Source organism: Salmo salar, chromosome ssa19 (genome assembly GCF_905237065.1).
Source record: "Salmo salar chromosome ssa19, Ssal_v3.1, whole genome shotgun sequence".
Lineage (NCBI taxonomy): Eukaryota > Metazoa > Chordata > Actinopteri > Salmoniformes > Salmonidae > Salmo > Salmo salar.
In genome coordinates, this window is record NC_059460.1 from 9,686,342 (window position 1) to 9,694,665 (window position 8,324).

Here is an 8,324-nt window from a genome sequence, read left to right on the forward strand (position 1 = left end):
AAACTAATGTACAGAAATCAACTGTATCTGCACTTAAAGGATGTTTGCTAAATTAAGTAATCTGACAAATATTCAGCATAAAAAATTGTTACACAATTCCCAGACGGTTTTGACATAGAAGACAACACAACTTGTTATATCACACCGGGAACAGACTCAGGTATAGTGTTAATACAGGCTTTAATACAGGGGGTCTGGCTGTAACAGATGTCCAGTGGTCTCCCCCACTCATTCTCCTTCTGACTAATTTAACTCTAGATGGAAGGGGGTAAGGGTGATGGTCAGAGAGGTGGAAATAAAAGGAGGGGGGGCCTTAGTGGACACTCACATACACGCACACACACACCCTCCACTCGGACAGCTCCCTGGGGAGAGCCACTACAACTTCCAGCACTTTATTATTGCTCAATTTGGAGGCTTCTTTCACAGGGGTGACACTGGCTTAGAGATGTCACAGCCCACACAATCAATACTCTCTGAAGGCTTAGGGCCACGTCCCTGTAGCCAGACCCCTAAAGATTGACTTCGAAATTGGACGTCTGTCCATGTCCTGAGGACGCCGGGGTGTGCCTTCAAACCCGACCACTAGGGGGCAACAGTGAGTACCATCAAGTAATCCCATGACTCCGGATCCAAGTCAATCCCAGTGATCGACACTCTTTTTATAATATAATTTTTTTACCTTTCCCAAACCTTAACCCTTAACCATTCCTAGTGAATGCCTAAACTTCATGTTTTAACCTTATCAAAAACCTTAACACAACTTCGAAATTTGACGTTTGGATCAACTATGTCATTTGACTTTTGGAGAAACACAGATAAACGTCAGAATCTAAAGTCAAATTGGTAAAATCATGAGATCTTGTTGGTCCCGTGTGTGTGCGTGCATGCGTGCGTGTGTGTGTGTAGCAGCAGCAGCTGTGTCCAGTCTCTAGCCTCTGACCTGTTTACCGGACAGTAATTACATGTGAAGAGACTGACCATCACACACTAATGAACAGAGAGAGAGAGGGAGGTGGGGTGGAGGAGAGAGATGGATAGAGGGGAGGACAGAGAGAGGGTTGGGGTACAGAGAGGGCAGAGAGGGCAGAGAGAGAGGTAGAGCGGGGTGTCTGAGTGATCAATCCATATCAGGAGCTGACTGGTCTGGAAGACGATAATGAGGGAGTTATTGTAGAGCAGGGTTTAGGAATATTGACCATGTGTGTGTGTGTGTGTGTGTGTGTGTGTGTGTGTGTGTGTGTGTGTGTGTGTGTGTGTGTGTGTGTGTGTGTGTGTGTGTGTGTGTGTGTGTGTGCGTGCGTGTGTGCATGTGTGTACGTTTGTCTGTGGTTTGCAAGTAGCTCGATAGGCCTGACTAGCACTGCAACAAGCCTCCCAGCATGTAAACAATCCCCGGTGCTGGTTAGCTGACAAACCTATTGATCGCATGGATTTTCTTCCAAAGTTGTGATAATGATATATCAGGCCTGGATTTGGCTCCACAAACTGTGTGTGTGTGTGTGTGTGTGTGTGTGTGTGTGCGTGTGTGCGTGTTTGTGTGTGTTTGTGTGCGTACGCGCTTGCGTGCCGGTGCGTGCGAGTGCGTGCGCTCACCAGAGAAAGGTGGGGAAGCAATTTCCAGGTGTAAAACCCTAGGGCTCTAATTCCTAAGTATACCTTTCCCTTTCTTATATTAATATGTGTATGAGAACTTTTTTTGGTCTAATGTTTAGATTCAGGTTAGAATGACTTAACATTGCACAGTTTCTATTAATTGCAGATTCCCTAGAAAAGCACTACTTGGCTGTCCCTTGAGATAATATTCAGTCCCCTTAGACTATTTAATAAATCATTTTAAGTTCTCCAATAGTTTTTTGAGGCTTTTGTTAGGCAAAACCAATCATTGGTACAATATACAGTATGTAATTAATTGTATACAGTATATTTGATTTGTTTTATGTTCAGGTCTTTGCTATTACTGTCAATAGCAAAGTTTGTGTCAGGTTTCAAGCTTAAAAAATAAGTCGTTTTAAAATGCATAATGCAATTCTGAGAAAATCGTACATATCATAATCTTCCATTGAAAAGTGACAGTTGTTGTAAGATATTAATTCTGAACGATAAAAAATAAAGCTTCTTAAAAATGCAGAGAAATTAGATTTCTGTGAACCGGTCGCTCACGAACACAACTTTTCATGAAAAGCAATAATTTATGCTCCCATATTTCTCGGGATGATTAAAAACTAAGAGCTGATTATTGTGACCAGTCAGCAATCTTCCTCTGACATCAAGGGGAAAGTTGCTTCTTAATCCCATACACTGTAATTATTTAGTCAGTTCTACTTCAGTAAGACTACAAAAATTATAATAATCGTTTTAATATGCAAATGACATGATGGCTAAAAGACTGTCTTTAGTGAACCAGATGGAGGGTGTTTATTTAGGACAAGCTGTGTATGTGGCCATTTTGTGTTTTGGTGATGTCCTTATTCAGTCCTGGTGCGTCTTTAGTTTAATGGTATTGGGGCTTTAGTCAAAACCATGGAGACAATGCTCAATACTTTATGAACCCTCGATCTGCTTAAGTGTGTGTGTGTCCCGTATCCTACACACCAGATTATAACGCAGTGTAAATGCAGGTCTTTGGCCTACATAGATAAATCACTTGTATAATGACTGGGAACCTGATCTAGGGAAGTCTGTCTGTTGACAAAGACGTGCTGGGGGGAATAAGGGTTACCTCATAACATTATATGTCTTTTAACAACTCTAGATAATTAGAAAAAGAAGTCTGTTTGTATTTGTGTTTATTAAGAAGCCTCATTAGTTCCTGCCAAGGCAGCATCTACTCTTCCTGGGGTCCGGCAACATTAAGGCAGTTACAGTCCATGCGAAAAGTATTCCGAACACATAAATATAAAATATTACATGACATTACATTACATTTCATAACACTTTCACCTATATATTTAGTGTGTTCCCTCAGGCCACTACACCACCATCCCGTATTTACAATACAACATCCATGTCTACGTGTGTGTAGAGTGTGTGTCTTATCATGTGTATGTGTGTCTGTGTGTGTCTCTTCACAGTCCCCGCTGTTCCATCAGGTGTATTTTTATCTGTGTTTTATAAACAACTCTACTGCTTGCATCAGTTACCTGTTGTGGAATAGAGTTCCATGTAGTCATGGCTCTATGTAGTACTGTGTGCCTCCCATAGTCTGTTCTGGACTTGGGGACTGTGAAGAGACCTCTGGTGGCATGTCTTGTGGGGTATGCATGGGTGTCTGAGCTGTGTACTAGTAGTTTAAACAGACACCAAGGTGCATTCAGCATGTCAACACTTCTTACAAAAACAAATAGTGATGAAGTCAAATTGTCCTCCACTTTGAGCCATGAGGGATGTTCATGCATATTATTAATGTTAGCTCTCCTTGGGGCTCCCGAGAGGCGTAGTGGACTAAGGCACTGCATCTCAGTGCAAGAGGCATCGCTACAGTCCCTGGTTTGAATCCAGGCTGTATCACATCCGGCAGTCATTGGCCGGGGTAGGCCGTCATTGTAAATAAGATTTTGTTCTTAACTGACTTGCCTGGTTAAATAAGAACAATTAAAAAGGGCCAGCGTGCTGATGTTGATGTTACGATGTAATAACCATCAGTTTTTCCTAAATGGATATTTATCCAACATGTTTAATAAAAGTAATGCTGGTACATTTACATTGTTTTGTCAAAATCATTATCCCTCTTCAGAATATGGTTTTGTCTGCAACACTGTCACAGGTAGGTTGCTTTCTCTTATCCCCTTCTCTTTTTAGCTGAGGTGTTTCAGCACGTTTCTCTGACCACATTAACAAATGTCCTGCAGTCCCTTTGTCTTTAAAGGGGAGCGTCTCACGGCCGACTGAGGGTCCATTCAGTAGCCTCTACGCGGCCAAATGGAAATAATCACACTTCCCTTTTTAACCAAATGACCACCACAGCAGGGGACTGCCACACTGCAATAATACAGCTCCCACCCCAGAGGAGGATACCCCGCTGCTCAAAACACACTCTTTTGTCCATTTTTTCTTTCTTAAAGTAGTTCATTATTTCATATTTTTTACAAAGAAAAAGAAGACAAAGAAGAAGAATCAACAACAAAATTCTATTTGTTTTCTATTAAAACTCTGACGCCCTGTTATCTAACTACAGACAGTAAACGTAGAAGTACACAGACGTGTGTAAACTCCACTGTAAGCACATACCTTGTGACAGAGGCAGTCAACCACACACTACCCTGCCTTCATATTGATTCATATTGATGTACAAACCTGCTCATGTAGTTCTAACTAAATGCTTTCACGACACTATCAACAATACAATACATTGTGGGACATATCCTAAAATAGTCATACTGAGACAAAAATCTATTTTACTTTATTCAAAATTGAGTAATACTGTCAGCATATTGGCTTATATAGATTTATTTGCCTAAAAACTACCTTTCCAGTTTCAGCTCAAGCATCGTTACCAAAAGAGGTTGCAAATGATCAGAAATCAAAATTCATAGCCCTTTATTTGTCATAATATAAGGGGTAATTGTGAGAGTGACAAAACCCCAGCAAGTCATCCAGTTTGTGTTCGCTTCACTGCTTCTCTAATGATGATGTAGCGGATGGTTCAGGTTGGGAATATTTTGTCACATTCAAAATTGCTTTTACATCCAATAAATGTTCAGATTTCAATGTTAATTGCTCAAAATGCAAATGTTCCTAAGGGCATTATGACAACCATAAATACAGTGCCTTCAGACAGTATTCATACCCTTTGACTTATTCCACATTTTGTTGTGTTACAGCCTGAATTCAAAATGGATTAAAACATTTTTCCTCAAACATCTACACACAATGCCCCATAATAACAAAGTGAAAACATGTTTTTGGACATTTTTGCAAATTTATTGAAAATGAAATGTAGAAATGTCTAATTTACGTAAGTATTCACAAAACATGTTAGAATCACCTTTGGCAGTGATTGCAGCTGTGTCTTTCTGGGTAAGTCTCTAAGAGCTTTGCACACCTTGATTGTACAATATTTGCATATCATTTTTTTTTTTTATCAAGTTGGTTGTCATTTCTAGACAGCCATTTTCAAGTCTTGCCATAGGCAAAAGAATATATAAAAATAGGGTTTGTTGGAAAGCAGACTGAACCAAGTTTTCCTCTAGTATTTTGCCTGTGCTTAGCTCTATTCCATTTATTTTATCCCAAAAAACTCCCTAGTCATTGCCGATGACAAGCATACGCATAACATGATACAGCCATCACCGTGCTTGAAAATATGAAGAGTGGTACTCAGTGATGTGTTGAGTTGGATTTGCCGAAAACATACCACTTTGTATTCAGGACATAAAGTACAATTCTTTGCCAAGTTTTTTGCAGTTTCACTTTATTACCTAATTGCAAACAGGATGCATGTTTTGGAATATTTTTATTCTGTCATGTAGGTGAGTAGTGTGGAGAAATGTTGATTCATACTCAGTTTCTTTTATCACAGCCATTAAACTGTAGCTGTTTTAAAGTCATCATTGGCCTCATTGCGAAATCCCTGAGCGGTTTCCTTCCTCTCCGTCAACTGATTTAGGAAGGACGCCTGTATCTTTGTAGTGAAGGAAGGACGCCTGTATCGTTTTAGTGACTGGGTGTATTGATACATCATCCAAAGTGTAATTAATAACTTCATCATGCTCAAAGGGATATTCAATGTCTGCTTTTTTATTTTTACCCATCTACCAGTAGGTGGCCTTCTTTGCGAGGTTAAATCTGTGTTTGAAATTCACAGCTCGAATGGGGGACCTAACAGATAATTGTATATGTGGGGTACAGCGATGAGGTAGTCATTCAAAATTCTTGTTAAACACTATTATTGCCATGCATACATTCTCAAGCCACTGTAATTCCCCGTACACACCAAACATGCAAACGTGCGTGTGTGTGTGTGTGTGTGTGTGTGTGTGTGTGTGTGTGTGTGTGTGTGTGTGTGTGTGTGTGTGTGTGTGTGTGTGTGTGTGTGTGTGTGTGTGTGTGTGTGTGTGTGTGTGTTTTTCTAGGGCAGATAAAAATTCTGTCATGTTGATTAGCTGTAGGTGTTAACAGACTATACTACCTCAGAACCTTCTCACCCTATCTGATCTCTCTCTCTCTCTCTCTCTCTCTCTCTCTCCCTCTCTCTCCCTCTCTTTCTCTCTCTCTTGCTCTCTTTCACTGAATATCGATAGGATACATCGTTGCCAATGAAAATGGGACCGTTTACAGTCACACACACTCACACGCACGCACACACACACACACTGCGGACAATATACAGTAAGAACGAAGTAGTGAAGTTGTTATCAAGAGCATAAGAAATGAAAGACTGAGGTAGTGATGTATTGTATTGAGTGAACCAAAGCGTTTATTGACCACCTGGTTTGCTGTCTATATATATATATATTGTACTACAGTGTCTGGCAGATGCTTACGGTCTGCTGTAAGATTTCCATAGCAGTTTCTTTTTAAAGATATGAATTCACGTTTTGCATGTCTACAAAACAGAAAACGGTAAATTTCAGCATCCAATCTAACTCATAGATAATGGGAAAGTTATTTTGTTTAGTTTATTCCATTATAAAGTATGTCATGTATATTTTTTAATTTTTTAAAACAAGTATGTCTATATAAGCAAATAAATCGGAATATTACATGAATATATTGTACATGTTCAGATGTAAGGTGATATGTAATTACTGTTAAAGGTTAAAACTTATTTAAAGCGTTTTGTATCACTTAATTAGTAAAAGCATCATTTTAAATCTGCTAAAATGGCCATTACATTTTCGACCATAATTTGTAGCATGGCATCAACAGATTGTCGTCAGATTTCATCTGTTCTAAGCAGCAGACTGCTGGAGTCCCTCTTGACATCTCCATTGGCCATGTGTGATGAGCTAAATAATGACGCTCAATTAGCACTTCATTAACCAGGCTGAAACAAAAAGACACATCCCCACGGCAACAGCGCCACAGCAGGTTTTTTTCTGGTTTTTTTCACATCAGGGAAAACTAAAGATGTCAGCTGTTGACAATGTGCCATCTGTCTGGTAGCCAAATGACAGGTTTAGACTACACACACATACACGCACTCACTCACTCACACACACACACACACACACACACACACACACACACACACACACACACACACACACACACACACACACACACACACACACACACACACACACACACACACACACACACACACACACACACACACACAGAGCCGCCTCGGTGCCCAGATGACATGTTGAAACACTAATTGGCCCTTTAGGCGAACATAATTACACTGCACCATGTTAATTACCTAACAATTAACAGACATCATTTCCAAAGGGCAATCAATGAATTAGGGTGGGATTCCCCCGTCAAGATCTTATACGCTACCCTCCTCCTTCCATTCAGGGTAGAGCACTCATACACACACACACACACACACACACACACACACACACACACACACACACACACACAAAGTGAAACACAAGCCTGGTGCATACAGACACCTTTAGTGCAGAGAATAGAAATTAATTTGCACTTTTGTCAATTAGCTTGCTTAATATCCCAAGGTGATTTACCGAACCCTTTCACACCTGGCAGTAATGGCTGGGGTTTCTTTTTCTCTTCTTTTCTATCTTCTGTCCTTTTTTCCTTCCAAAGCCCGGGGCACTTGTTTAAAATTCATTATAAAAGAGTCTGGAAAAAATAACATGTTAAAAGATAATCGCAATAGAGGAAATTGAACAAATTGCGTTTCTTGAATTTCCCCATGTCTCAATAATTTCCTCTTGTTATCAAATGAATTATGAGTGCATTCTACCATTGTGATGTCCTATATGAATCATATTTCAGATTTTGATTGGAAACAAATTACAGAAGCAGGTTTGCACCCATAAGAATAATGATCAATAAAATATCCTCATGTTTCATCCTTTTTGGGCCCAAAATATCGTATGAAATATGATCACCTTAGTGATAGGAATCATCAGTCACTGCCCCTATTGCGTTTTTCATATTAAAGCGCCAATATAGGTGTCATATAGTTCTATATAACACAATAATAGGATAAATGTCACTTTCTGCAGCAGAAATTGACATAGAGGATTAGTGAACTTGCATGATTGCTTTTCAAATCATAATTAGAAAAATGTACAATCTTGTCCATGTAAGAAAAGCTAAGCTTACCTTATACCTCCACCCTCTACCTCTCTATTTCTCTCCCTCTCTACTTCTCTCCCTCTCTATTTCTCTCCCTCTCTACTTCT